General features: G+C 52.7%; 31 non-coding genes across 31 annotated transcripts; all 31 read right to left on the bottom strand.

Moving 5' to 3' along the window:
* Positions 1–155: 155 nt before the first annotated feature.
* Positions 156–274, bottom strand: LOC122286249. The gene has a single exon (XR_006233583.1). It is a non-coding gene; the product is annotated as a 5S ribosomal RNA (ribosomal RNA).
* Positions 275–463: 189 nt separating this feature from the next.
* LOC122288081 lies at positions 464–582 on the bottom strand. The gene has a single exon (XR_006235357.1). It is a non-coding gene; the product is annotated as a 5S ribosomal RNA (ribosomal RNA).
* A 178-nt stretch (positions 583–760) lies between these two features.
* LOC122288682 lies at positions 761–879 on the bottom strand. Its single transcript, XR_006235935.1, has one exon. It is a non-coding gene; the product is annotated as a 5S ribosomal RNA (ribosomal RNA).
* A 189-nt stretch (positions 880–1,068) lies between these two features.
* Positions 1,069–1,187, bottom strand: LOC122286237. Its single transcript, XR_006233572.1, has one exon. It is a non-coding gene; the product is annotated as a 5S ribosomal RNA (ribosomal RNA).
* A 189-nt stretch (positions 1,188–1,376) lies between these two features.
* On the bottom strand, positions 1,377–1,495 carry LOC122286225. Its single transcript, XR_006233561.1, has one exon. It is a non-coding gene; the product is annotated as a 5S ribosomal RNA (ribosomal RNA).
* A 189-nt stretch (positions 1,496–1,684) lies between these two features.
* LOC122286214 lies at positions 1,685–1,803 on the bottom strand. The gene has a single exon (XR_006233548.1). It is a non-coding gene; the product is annotated as a 5S ribosomal RNA (ribosomal RNA).
* Positions 1,804–1,992: 189 nt separating this feature from the next.
* Positions 1,993–2,111, bottom strand: LOC122286202. The gene has a single exon (XR_006233537.1). It is a non-coding gene; the product is annotated as a 5S ribosomal RNA (ribosomal RNA).
* A 189-nt stretch (positions 2,112–2,300) lies between these two features.
* On the bottom strand, positions 2,301–2,419 carry LOC122286191. Its single transcript, XR_006233526.1, has one exon. It is a non-coding gene; the product is annotated as a 5S ribosomal RNA (ribosomal RNA).
* Positions 2,420–2,608: 189 nt separating this feature from the next.
* LOC122286179 lies at positions 2,609–2,727 on the bottom strand. The gene has a single exon (XR_006233515.1). It is a non-coding gene; the product is annotated as a 5S ribosomal RNA (ribosomal RNA).
* Positions 2,728–2,916: 189 nt separating this feature from the next.
* LOC122286166 lies at positions 2,917–3,035 on the bottom strand. The gene has a single exon (XR_006233503.1). It is a non-coding gene; the product is annotated as a 5S ribosomal RNA (ribosomal RNA).
* A 178-nt stretch (positions 3,036–3,213) lies between these two features.
* Positions 3,214–3,332, bottom strand: LOC122288681. Its single transcript, XR_006235934.1, has one exon. It is a non-coding gene; the product is annotated as a 5S ribosomal RNA (ribosomal RNA).
* A 189-nt stretch (positions 3,333–3,521) lies between these two features.
* Positions 3,522–3,640, bottom strand: LOC122286155. The gene has a single exon (XR_006233492.1). It is a non-coding gene; the product is annotated as a 5S ribosomal RNA (ribosomal RNA).
* A 189-nt stretch (positions 3,641–3,829) lies between these two features.
* On the bottom strand, positions 3,830–3,948 carry LOC122286143. The gene has a single exon (XR_006233481.1). It is a non-coding gene; the product is annotated as a 5S ribosomal RNA (ribosomal RNA).
* A 189-nt stretch (positions 3,949–4,137) lies between these two features.
* Positions 4,138–4,256, bottom strand: LOC122286131. The gene has a single exon (XR_006233470.1). It is a non-coding gene; the product is annotated as a 5S ribosomal RNA (ribosomal RNA).
* Positions 4,257–4,445: 189 nt separating this feature from the next.
* LOC122286118 lies at positions 4,446–4,564 on the bottom strand. Its single transcript, XR_006233458.1, has one exon. It is a non-coding gene; the product is annotated as a 5S ribosomal RNA (ribosomal RNA).
* A 189-nt stretch (positions 4,565–4,753) lies between these two features.
* LOC122288080 lies at positions 4,754–4,872 on the bottom strand. Its single transcript, XR_006235356.1, has one exon. It is a non-coding gene; the product is annotated as a 5S ribosomal RNA (ribosomal RNA).
* Positions 4,873–5,050: 178 nt separating this feature from the next.
* LOC122288679 lies at positions 5,051–5,169 on the bottom strand. Its single transcript, XR_006235932.1, has one exon. It is a non-coding gene; the product is annotated as a 5S ribosomal RNA (ribosomal RNA).
* Positions 5,170–5,358: 189 nt separating this feature from the next.
* On the bottom strand, positions 5,359–5,477 carry LOC122286106. Its single transcript, XR_006233445.1, has one exon. It is a non-coding gene; the product is annotated as a 5S ribosomal RNA (ribosomal RNA).
* A 189-nt stretch (positions 5,478–5,666) lies between these two features.
* Positions 5,667–5,785, bottom strand: LOC122286094. The gene has a single exon (XR_006233433.1). It is a non-coding gene; the product is annotated as a 5S ribosomal RNA (ribosomal RNA).
* A 189-nt stretch (positions 5,786–5,974) lies between these two features.
* On the bottom strand, positions 5,975–6,093 carry LOC122286082. Its single transcript, XR_006233421.1, has one exon. It is a non-coding gene; the product is annotated as a 5S ribosomal RNA (ribosomal RNA).
* Positions 6,094–6,282: 189 nt separating this feature from the next.
* On the bottom strand, positions 6,283–6,401 carry LOC122286070. Its single transcript, XR_006233409.1, has one exon. It is a non-coding gene; the product is annotated as a 5S ribosomal RNA (ribosomal RNA).
* Positions 6,402–6,590: 189 nt separating this feature from the next.
* Positions 6,591–6,709, bottom strand: LOC122286058. Its single transcript, XR_006233398.1, has one exon. It is a non-coding gene; the product is annotated as a 5S ribosomal RNA (ribosomal RNA).
* Positions 6,710–6,898: 189 nt separating this feature from the next.
* Positions 6,899–7,017, bottom strand: LOC122286046. The gene has a single exon (XR_006233386.1). It is a non-coding gene; the product is annotated as a 5S ribosomal RNA (ribosomal RNA).
* A 189-nt stretch (positions 7,018–7,206) lies between these two features.
* LOC122286034 lies at positions 7,207–7,325 on the bottom strand. Its single transcript, XR_006233375.1, has one exon. It is a non-coding gene; the product is annotated as a 5S ribosomal RNA (ribosomal RNA).
* A 178-nt stretch (positions 7,326–7,503) lies between these two features.
* LOC122288678 lies at positions 7,504–7,622 on the bottom strand. Its single transcript, XR_006235931.1, has one exon. It is a non-coding gene; the product is annotated as a 5S ribosomal RNA (ribosomal RNA).
* Positions 7,623–7,811: 189 nt separating this feature from the next.
* Positions 7,812–7,930, bottom strand: LOC122286023. The gene has a single exon (XR_006233364.1). It is a non-coding gene; the product is annotated as a 5S ribosomal RNA (ribosomal RNA).
* Positions 7,931–8,119: 189 nt separating this feature from the next.
* On the bottom strand, positions 8,120–8,238 carry LOC122286011. Its single transcript, XR_006233353.1, has one exon. It is a non-coding gene; the product is annotated as a 5S ribosomal RNA (ribosomal RNA).
* A 189-nt stretch (positions 8,239–8,427) lies between these two features.
* LOC122286000 lies at positions 8,428–8,546 on the bottom strand. Its single transcript, XR_006233342.1, has one exon. It is a non-coding gene; the product is annotated as a 5S ribosomal RNA (ribosomal RNA).
* A 189-nt stretch (positions 8,547–8,735) lies between these two features.
* Positions 8,736–8,854, bottom strand: LOC122285988. The gene has a single exon (XR_006233331.1). It is a non-coding gene; the product is annotated as a 5S ribosomal RNA (ribosomal RNA).
* A 189-nt stretch (positions 8,855–9,043) lies between these two features.
* LOC122285977 lies at positions 9,044–9,162 on the bottom strand. Its single transcript, XR_006233320.1, has one exon. It is a non-coding gene; the product is annotated as a 5S ribosomal RNA (ribosomal RNA).
* Positions 9,163–9,340: 178 nt separating this feature from the next.
* Positions 9,341–9,459, bottom strand: LOC122287807. The gene has a single exon (XR_006235092.1). It is a non-coding gene; the product is annotated as a 5S ribosomal RNA (ribosomal RNA).
* Positions 9,460–9,641: the final 182 nt, after the last annotated feature.

Here is a 9,641-nt window from a genome sequence, read left to right as displayed (position 1 = left end):
TTACGACCTAGCCGCACCCTGCCTATCCCATGCCAACCGGCGATCTGATCGATACCCATTGCTACGCGATGGGGTCGGTGCGATTTTCCTAAGAATCCATTACCCGGTACTCGTTCCGGTCCATCCGACCGGAGATGCGGTAAAAATAAAAACGGGGGGTGCAACACGAGGACTTCCCAGGAGGTCACCCATCCTAGTACTACTCTCGCCCAAGCACGCTTAACTGCGGAGTTCTGATGGGATCCGGTGCATTAGTGCTGGTATGATCGCACCCATCATGCTACCAGCGAAAAACTAATATAATCCTATTACGACCTAGCCGCACCCTGCCTATCCCATGCCAACCGGCGATCTGATCGATACCCATTGCTACGCGATGGGGTCGGTGCGATTTTCCTAAGAATCCATTACCCGGTACTCGTTCCGGTCCATCCGACCGGAGATGCGGTAAAAATAAAAACGGGGGGTGCAACACGAGGACTACCCAGGAGGTCACCCATCCTAGTACTACTCTCGCCCAAGCACGCTTAACTGCGGAGTTCTGATGGGATCCGGTGCATTAGTGCTGGTATGATCGCACCCATCATGCTACCAGCGAAAAACTAATATAATCCTATTACGACCTAGCCGCACCCTGCCTATCCCATGCCAACTGGCGATCTGATTGATAGCGATGGGGTCGGTGCGATTTTCCTAAGAATCCATTGCCCGGTTGTCGTTCCGGTCCATCCGACCGGAGATGCGGTAAAAATAAAAAGGGGGGGTGCAACACGAGGACTTCCCAGGAGGTCACCCATCCTAGTACTACTCTCGCCGAAGCACGCTTAACTGCGGAGTTCTGATGGGATCCGGTGCATTAGTGCTGGTATGATCGCACCCATCATGCTACCAGCGAAAAACTAATATAATCCTATTACGACCTAGCCGCACCATGCCTATCCCATGCCAACCGGCGATCTGATCGATACCCATTGCTACGCGATGGGGTCGGTGCGATTTTCCTAAGAATCCATTGCCCGGTTGTTGTTCCGGTCCATCCGACCGGAGATGCGGTAAAAATAAAAAGGGGGGGTGCAACACGAGGACTTCCCAGGAGGTCACCCATCCTAGTACTACTCTCGCCCAAGCACGCTTAACTGCGGAGTTCTGATGGGATCCGGTGCATTAGTGCTGGTATGATCGCACCCATCATGCTACCACCGAAAAACTAATATAATCCTATTACGGCCTAGCCGCACCATGCCTATCCCATGCCAACCGGCGATCTGATCGATACCCATTGCTACGCGATGGGGTCGGTGCGATTTTCCTAAGAATCCATTGCCCGGTTGTCGTTCCGGTCCATCCGACCGGAGATGCGGTAAAAATAAAAAGGGGGGGTGCAACACGAGGACTTCCCAGGAGGTCACCCATCCTAGTACTACTCTCGCCCAAGCACGCTTAACTGCGGAGTTCTGATGGGATCCGGTGCATTAGTGCTGGTATGATCGCACCCATCATGCTACCAGCGAAAAACTAATATAATCCTATTACGACCTAGCCGCACCCTGCCTATCTCATGCCAACCGGCGATCTGACCGATACCCATTGCTACGCGATGGGGTCGGTGCGATTTTCCTAAAAATCCATTCCCTGGTTCTCGTTCCGGTCCATCCGACCAGAGATGCGGTAAAAATTAAAAGGGGGGGTGCAACACGAGGACTTCCCAGGAGGTCACCCATCCTAGTACTACTCTCGCCCAAGCACGCTTAACTGCGGAGTTCTGATGGGATCCGGTGCATTAGTGCTGGTATGATCGCACCCATCATGCTACCAGCGAAAAACTAATATAATCCTATTACGACCTAGCCGCACCCTGCCTATCCCATGCCAACCGGCGATCTGATCGATACCCATTGCTACGCGATGGGGTCGGTGCGATTTTCCTAAGAATACATTACCCGGTACTCGTTCCGGTCCATCCGACCGGAGATGCGGTAAAAATAAAAAGGGGGGGTGCAACACGAGGACTTCCCAGGAGGTCACCCATCCTAGTACTACTCTCGCCCAAGCACGCTTAACTGCGGAGTTCTGATGGGATCCGGTGCATTAGTGCTGGTATGATCGCACCCATCATGCTACCAGCGAAAAACTAATATAATCCTATTACGACCTAGCCGCACCCTGCCTATCTCATGCCAACCGGCGATCTGACCGATACCCATTGCTACGCGATGGGGTCGGTGCGATTTTCCTAAAAATCCATTCCCTGGTTCTCGTTCCGGTCCATCCGACCAGAGATGCGGTAAAAATTAAAAGGGGGGGTGCAACACGAGGACTTCCCAGGAGGTCACCCATCCTAGTACTACTCTCGCCCAAGCACGCTTAACTGCGGAGTTCTGATGGGATCCGGTGCATTAGTGCTGGTATGATCGCACCCATCATGCTACCAGCGAAAAACTAATATAATCCTATTACGACCTAGCCGCACCCTGCCTATCCCATGCCAACCGGCGATCTGATCGATACCCATTGCTACGCGATGGGGTCGGTGCGATTTTCCTAAGAATCCATTACCCGGTACTCGTTCCGGTCCATCCGACCGGAGATGCGGTAAAAATAAAAACGGGGGGTGCAACACGAGGACTTCCCAGGAGGTCACCCATCCTAGTACTACTCTCGCCCAAGCACGCTTAACTGCGGAGTTCTGATGGGATCCGGTGCATTAGTGCTGGTATGATCGCACCCATCATGCTACCAGCGAAAAACTAATATAATCCTATTACGACCTAGCCGCACCCTGCCTATCCCATGCCAACCGGCGATCTGATCGATACCCATTGCTACGCGATGGGGTCGGTGCGATTTTCCTAAGAATCCATTACCCGGTACTCGTTCCGGTCCATCCGACCGGAGATGCGGTAAAAATAAAAACGGGGGGTGCAACACGAGGACTTCCCAGGAGGTCACCCATCCTAGTACTACTCTCGCCCAAGCACGCTTAACTGCGGAGTTCTGATGGGATCCGGTGCATTAGTGCTGGTATGATCGCACCCATCATGCTACCAGCGAAAAACTAATATAATCCTATTACGACCTAGCCGCACCCTGCCTATCCCATGCCAACTGGCGATCTGATTGATAGCGATGGGGTCGGTGCGATTTTCCTAAGAATCCATTGCCCGGTTGTCGTTCCGGTCCATCCGACCGGAGATGCGGTAAAAATAAAAAGGGGGGGTGCAACACGAGGACTTCCCAGGAGGTCACCCATCCTAGTACTACTCTCGCCGAAGCACGCTTAACTGCGGAGTTCTGATGGGATCCGGTGCATTAGTGCTGGTATGATCGCACCCATCATGCTACCAGCGAAAAACTAATATAATCCTATTACGACCTAGCCGCACCATGCCTATCCCATGCCAACCGGCGATCTGATCGATACCCATTGCTACGCGATGGGGTCGGTGCGATTTTCCTAAGAATCCATTGCCCGGTTGTTGTTCCGGTCCATCCGACCGGAGATGCGGTAAAAATAAAAAGGGGGGGTGCAACACGAGGACTTCCCAGGAGGTCACCCATCCTAGTACTACTCTCGCCCAAGCACGCTTAACTGCGGAGTTCTGATGGGATCCGGTGCATTAGTGCTGGTATGATCGCACCCATCATGCTACCACCGAAAAACTAATATAATCCTATTACGGCCTAGCCGCACCATGCCTATCCCATGCCAACCAGCGATCTGATCGATACCCATTGCTACGCGATGGGGTCGGTGCGATTTTCCTAAGAATCCATTGCCCGGTTGTCGTTCCGGTCCATCTGACCGGAGATGCGGTAAAAATAAAAAGGGGGGGTGCAACACGAGGACTTCCCAGGAGGTCACCCATCCTAGTACTACTCTCGCCCAAGCACGCTTAACTGCGGAGTTCTGATGGGATCCGGTGCATTAGTGCTGGTATGATCGCACCCATCATGCTACCAGCGAAAAACTAATATAATCCTATTACGACCTAGCCGCACCCTGCCTATCCCATGCCAACCGGCGATCTGATCGATACCCATTGCTACGCGATGGGGTCGGTGCGATTTTCCTAAGAATCCATTGCCCGGTTGTCGTTCCGGTCCATCTGACCGGAGATGCGGTAAAAATAAAAAGGGGGGGTGCAACACGAGGACTTCCCAGGAGGTCACCCATCCTAGTACTACTCTCGCCCAAGCACGCTTAACTGCGGAGTTCTGATGGGATCCGGTGCATTAGTGCTGGTATGATCGCACCCATCATGCTACCAGCGAAAAACTAATATAATCCTATTACGACCTAGCCGCACCCTGCCTATCCCATGCCAACCGGCGATCTGATCGATACCCATTGCTACGCGATGGGGTCGGTGCGATTTTCCTAAGAATCCATTACCCGGTACTCGTTCCGGTCCATCCGACCGGAGATGCGGTAAAAATAAAAACGGGGGGTGCAACACGAGGACTTCCCAGGAGGTCACCCATCCTAGTACTACTCTCGCCCAAGCACGCTTAACTGCGGAGTTCTGATGGGATCCGGTGCATTAGTGCTGGTATGATCGCACCCATCATGCTACCAGCGAAAAACTAATATAATCCTATTACGACCTAGCCGCACCCTGCCTATCCCATGCCAACCGGCGATCTGATCGATACCCATTGCTACGCGATGGGGTCGGTGCGATTTTCCTAAGAATCCATTACCCGGTACTCGTTCCGGTCCATCCGACCGGAGATGCGGTAAAAATAAAAACGGGGGGTGCAACACGAGGACTACCCAGGAGGTCACCCATCCTAGTACTACTCTCGCCCAAGCACGCTTAACTGCGGAGTTCTGATGGGATCCGGTGCATTAGTGCTGGTATGATCGCACCCATCATGCTACCAGCGAAAAACTAATATAATCCTATTACGACCTAGCCGCACCCTGCCTATCCCATGCCAACTGGCGATCTGATTGATAGCGATGGGGTCGGTGCGATTTTCCTAAGAATCCATTGCCCGGTTGTCGTTCCGGTCCATCCGACCGGAGATGCGGTAAAAATAAAAAGGGGGGGTGCAACACGAGGACTTCCCAGGAGGTCACCCATCCTAGTACTACTCTCGCCGAAGCACGCTTAACTGCGGAGTTCTGATGGGATCCGGTGCATTAGTGCTGGTATGATCGCACCCATCATGCTACCAGCGAAAAACTAATATAATCCTATTACGACCTAGCCGCACCATGCCTATCCCATGCCAACCGGCGATCTGATCGATACCCATTGCTACGCGATGGGGTCGGTGCGATTTTCCTAAGAATCCATTGCCCGGTTGTTGTTCCGGTCCATCCGACCGGAGATGCGGTAAAAATAAAAAGGGGGGGTGCAACACGAGGACTTCCCAGGAGGTCACCCATCCTAGTACTACTCTCGCCCAAGCACGCTTAACTGCGGAGTTCTGATGGGATCCGGTGCATTAGTGCTGGTATGATCGCACCCATCATGCTACCACCGAAAAACTAATATAATCCTATTACGGCCTAGCCGCACCATGCCTATCCCATGCCAACCGGCGATCTGATCGATACCCATTGCTACGCGATGGGGTCGGTGCGATTTTCCTAAGAATCCATTGCCCGGTTGTCGTTCCGGTCCATCTGACCGGAGATGCGGTAAAAATAAAAAGGGGGGGTGCAACACGAGGACTTCCCAGGAGGTCACCCATCCTAGTACTACTCTCGCCCAAGCACGCTTAACTGCGGAGTTCTGATGGGATCCGGTGCATTAGTGCTGGTATGATCGCACCCATCATGCTACCAGCGAAAAACTAATATAATCCTATTACGACCTAGCCGCACCCTGCCTATCTCATGCCAACCGGCGATCTGACCGATACCCATTGCTACGCGATGGGGTCGGTGCGATTTTCCTAAAAATCCATTCCCTGGTTCTCGTTCCGGTCCATCCGACCAGAGATGCGGTAAAAATTAAAAGGGGGGGTGCAACACGAGGACTTCCCAGGAGGTCACCCATCCTAGTACTACTCTCGCCCAAGCACGCTTAACTGCGGAGTTCTGATGGGATCCGGTGCATTAGTGCTGGTATGATCGCACCCATCATGCTACCAGCGAAAAACTAATATAATCCTATTACGACCTAGCCGCACCCTGCCTATCCCATGCCAACCGGCGATCTGATCGATACCCATTGCTACGCGATGGGGTCGGTGCGATTTTCCTAAGAATCCATTACCCGGTACTCGTTCCGGTCCATCCGACCGGAGATGCGGTAAAAATAAAAAGGGGGGGTGCAACACGAGGACTTCCCAGGAGGTCACCCATCCTAGTACTACTCTCGCCCAAGCACGCTTAACTGCGGAGTTCTGATGGGATCCGGTGCATTAGTGCTGGTATGATCGCACCCATCATGCTACCAGCGAAAAACTAATATAATCCTATTACGACCTAGCCGCACCCTGCCTATCTCATGCCAACCGGCGATCTGACCGATACCCATTGCTACGCGATGGGGTCGGTGCGATTTTCCTAAAAATCCATTCCCTGGTTCTCGTTCCGGTCCATCCGACCAGAGATGCGGTAAAAATTAAAAGGGGGGGTGCAACACGAGGACTTCCCAGGAGGTCACCCATCCTAGTACTACTCTCGCCCAAGCACGCTTAACTGCGGAGTTCTGATGGGATCCGGTGCATTAGTGCTGGTATGATCGCACCCATCATGCTACCAGCGAAAAACTAATATAATCCTATTACGACCTAGCCGCACCCTGCCTATCCCATGCCAACCGGCGATCTGATCGATACCCATTGCTACGCGATGGGGTCGGTGCGATTTTCCTAAGAATCCATTACCCGGTACTCGTTCCGGTCCATCCGACCGGAGATGCGGTAAAAATAAAAACGGGGGGTGCAACACGAGGACTTCCCAGGAGGTCACCCATCCTAGTACTACTCTCGCCCAAGCACGCTTAACTGCGGAGTTCTGATGGGATCCGGTGCATTAGTGCTGGTATGATCGCACCCATCATGCTACCAGCGAAAAACTAATATAATCCTATTACGACCTAGCCGCACCCTGCCTATCCCATGCCAACCGGCGATCTGATCGATACCCATTGCTACGCGATGGGGTCGGTGCGATTTTCCTAAGAATCCATTACCCGGTACTCGTTCCGGTCCATCCGACCGGAGATGCGGTAAAAATAAAAACGGGGGGTGCAACACGAGGACTTCCCAGGAGGTCACCCATCCTAGTACTACTCTCGCCCAAGCACGCTTAACTGCGGAGTTCTGATGGGATCCGGTGCATTAGTGCTGGTATGATCGCACCCATCATGCTACCAGCGAAAAACTAATATAATCCTATTACGACCTAGCCGCACCCTGCCTATCCCATGCCAACTGGCGATCTGATTGATAGCGATGGGGTCGGTGCGATTTTCCTAAGAATCCATTGCCCGGTTGTCGTTCCGGTCCATCCGACCGGAGATGCGGTAAAAATAAAAAGGGGGGGTGCAACACGAGGACTTCCCAGGAGGTCACCCATCCTAGTACTACTCTCGCCGAAGCACGCTTAACTGCGGAGTTCTGATGGGATCCGGTGCATTAGTGCTGGTATGATCGCACCCATCATGCTACCAGCGAAAAACTAATATAATCCTATTACGACCTAGCCGCACCATGCCTATCCCATGCCAACCGGCGATCTGATCGATACCCATTGCTACGCGATGGGGTCGGTGCGATTTTCCTAAGAATCCATTGCCCGGTTGTTGTTCCGGTCCATCCGACCGGAGATGCGGTAAAAATAAAAAGGGGGGGTGCAACACGAGGACTTCCCAGGAGGTCACCCATCCTAGTACTACTCTCGCCCAAGCACGCTTAACTGCGGAGTTCTGATGGGATCCGGTGCATTAGTGCTGGTATGATCGCACCCATCATGCTACCACCGAAAAACTAATATAATCCTATTACGGCCTAGCCGCACCATGCCTATCCCATGCCAACCGGCGATCTGATCGATACCCATTGCTACGCGATGGGGTCGGTGCGATTTTCCTAAGAATCCATTGCCCGGTTGTCGTTCCGGTCCATCTGACCGGAGATGCGGTAAAAATAAAAAGGGGGGGTGCAACACGAGGACTTCCCAGGAGGTCACCCATCCTAGTACTACTCTCGCCCAAGCACGCTTAACTGCGGAGTTCTGATGGGATCCGGTGCATTAGTGCTGGTATGATCGCACCCATCATGCTACCAGCGAAAAACTAATATAATCCTATTACGACCTAGCCGCACCCTGCCTATCTCATGCCAACCGGCGATCTGACCGATACCCATTGCTACGCGATGGGGTCGGTGCGATTTTCCTAAAAATCCATTCCCTGGTTCTCGTTCCGGTCCATCCGACCAGAGATGCGGTAAAAATTAAAAGGGGGGGTGCAACACGAGGACTTCCCAGGAGGTCACCCATCCTAGTACTACTCTCGCCCAAGCACGCTTAACTGCGGAGTTCTGATGGGATCCGGTGCATTAGTGCTGGTATGATCGCACCCATCATGCTACCAGCGAAAAACTAATATAATCCTATTACGACCTAGCCGCACCCTGCCTATCCCATGCCAACCGGCGATCTGATCGATACCCATTGCTACGCGATGGGGTCGGTGCGATTTTCCTAAGAATCCATTACCCGGTACTCGTTCCGGTCCATCCGACCGGAGATGCGGTAAAAATAAAAACGGGGGGTGCAACACGAGGACTTCCCAGGAGGTCACCCATCCTAGTACTACTCTCGCCCAAGCACGCTTAACTGCGGAGTTCTGATGGGATCCGGTGCATTAGTGCTGGTATGATCGCACCCATCATGCTACCAGCGAAAAACTAATATAATCCTATTACGACCTAGCCGCACCCTGCCTATCCCATGCCAACCGGCGATCTGATCGATACCCATTGCTACGCGATGGGGTCGGTGCGATTTTCCTAAGAATCCATTACCCGGTACTCGTTCCGGTCCATCCGACCGGAGATGCGGTAAAAATAAAAACGGGGGGTGCAACACGAGGACTTCCCAGGAGGTCACCCATCCTAGTACTACTCTCGCCCAAGCACGCTTAACTGCGGAGTTCTGATGGGATCCGGTGCATTAGTGCTGGTATGATCGCACCCATCATGCTACCAGCGAAAAACTAATATAATCCTATTACGACCTAGCCGCACCCTGCCTATCCCATGCCAACTGGCGATCTGATTGATAGCGATGGGGTCGGTGCGATTTTCCTAAGAATCCATTGCCCGGTTGTCGTTCCGGTCCATCCGACCGGAGATGCGGTAAAAATAAAAAGGGGGGGTGCAACACGAGGACTTCCCAGGAGGTCACCCATCCTAGTACTACTCTCGCCCAAGCACGCTTAACTGCGGAGTTCTGATGGGATCCGGTGCATTAGTGCTGGTAGGATCGCACCCATCATGCTACCAGCGAAAAACTAATATAATCCTATTACGACCTAGCCGCACCATGCCTATCCCATGCCAACCGGCGATCTGATCGATACCCATTGCTACGCGATGGGGTCGGTGCGATTTTCCTAAGAATCCATTGCCCGGTTGTCGTTCCGGTCCATCCGACCGGAGATGCGGTAAAAATA

This window comes from Carya illinoinensis, chromosome 11 (genome assembly GCF_018687715.1).
Source record: "Carya illinoinensis cultivar Pawnee chromosome 11, C.illinoinensisPawnee_v1, whole genome shotgun sequence".
In the NCBI taxonomy this organism is placed as follows: domain Eukaryota; kingdom Viridiplantae; phylum Streptophyta; class Magnoliopsida; order Fagales; family Juglandaceae; genus Carya; species Carya illinoinensis.
This window is presented reverse-complemented; position numbering and strand designations above follow the sequence as displayed.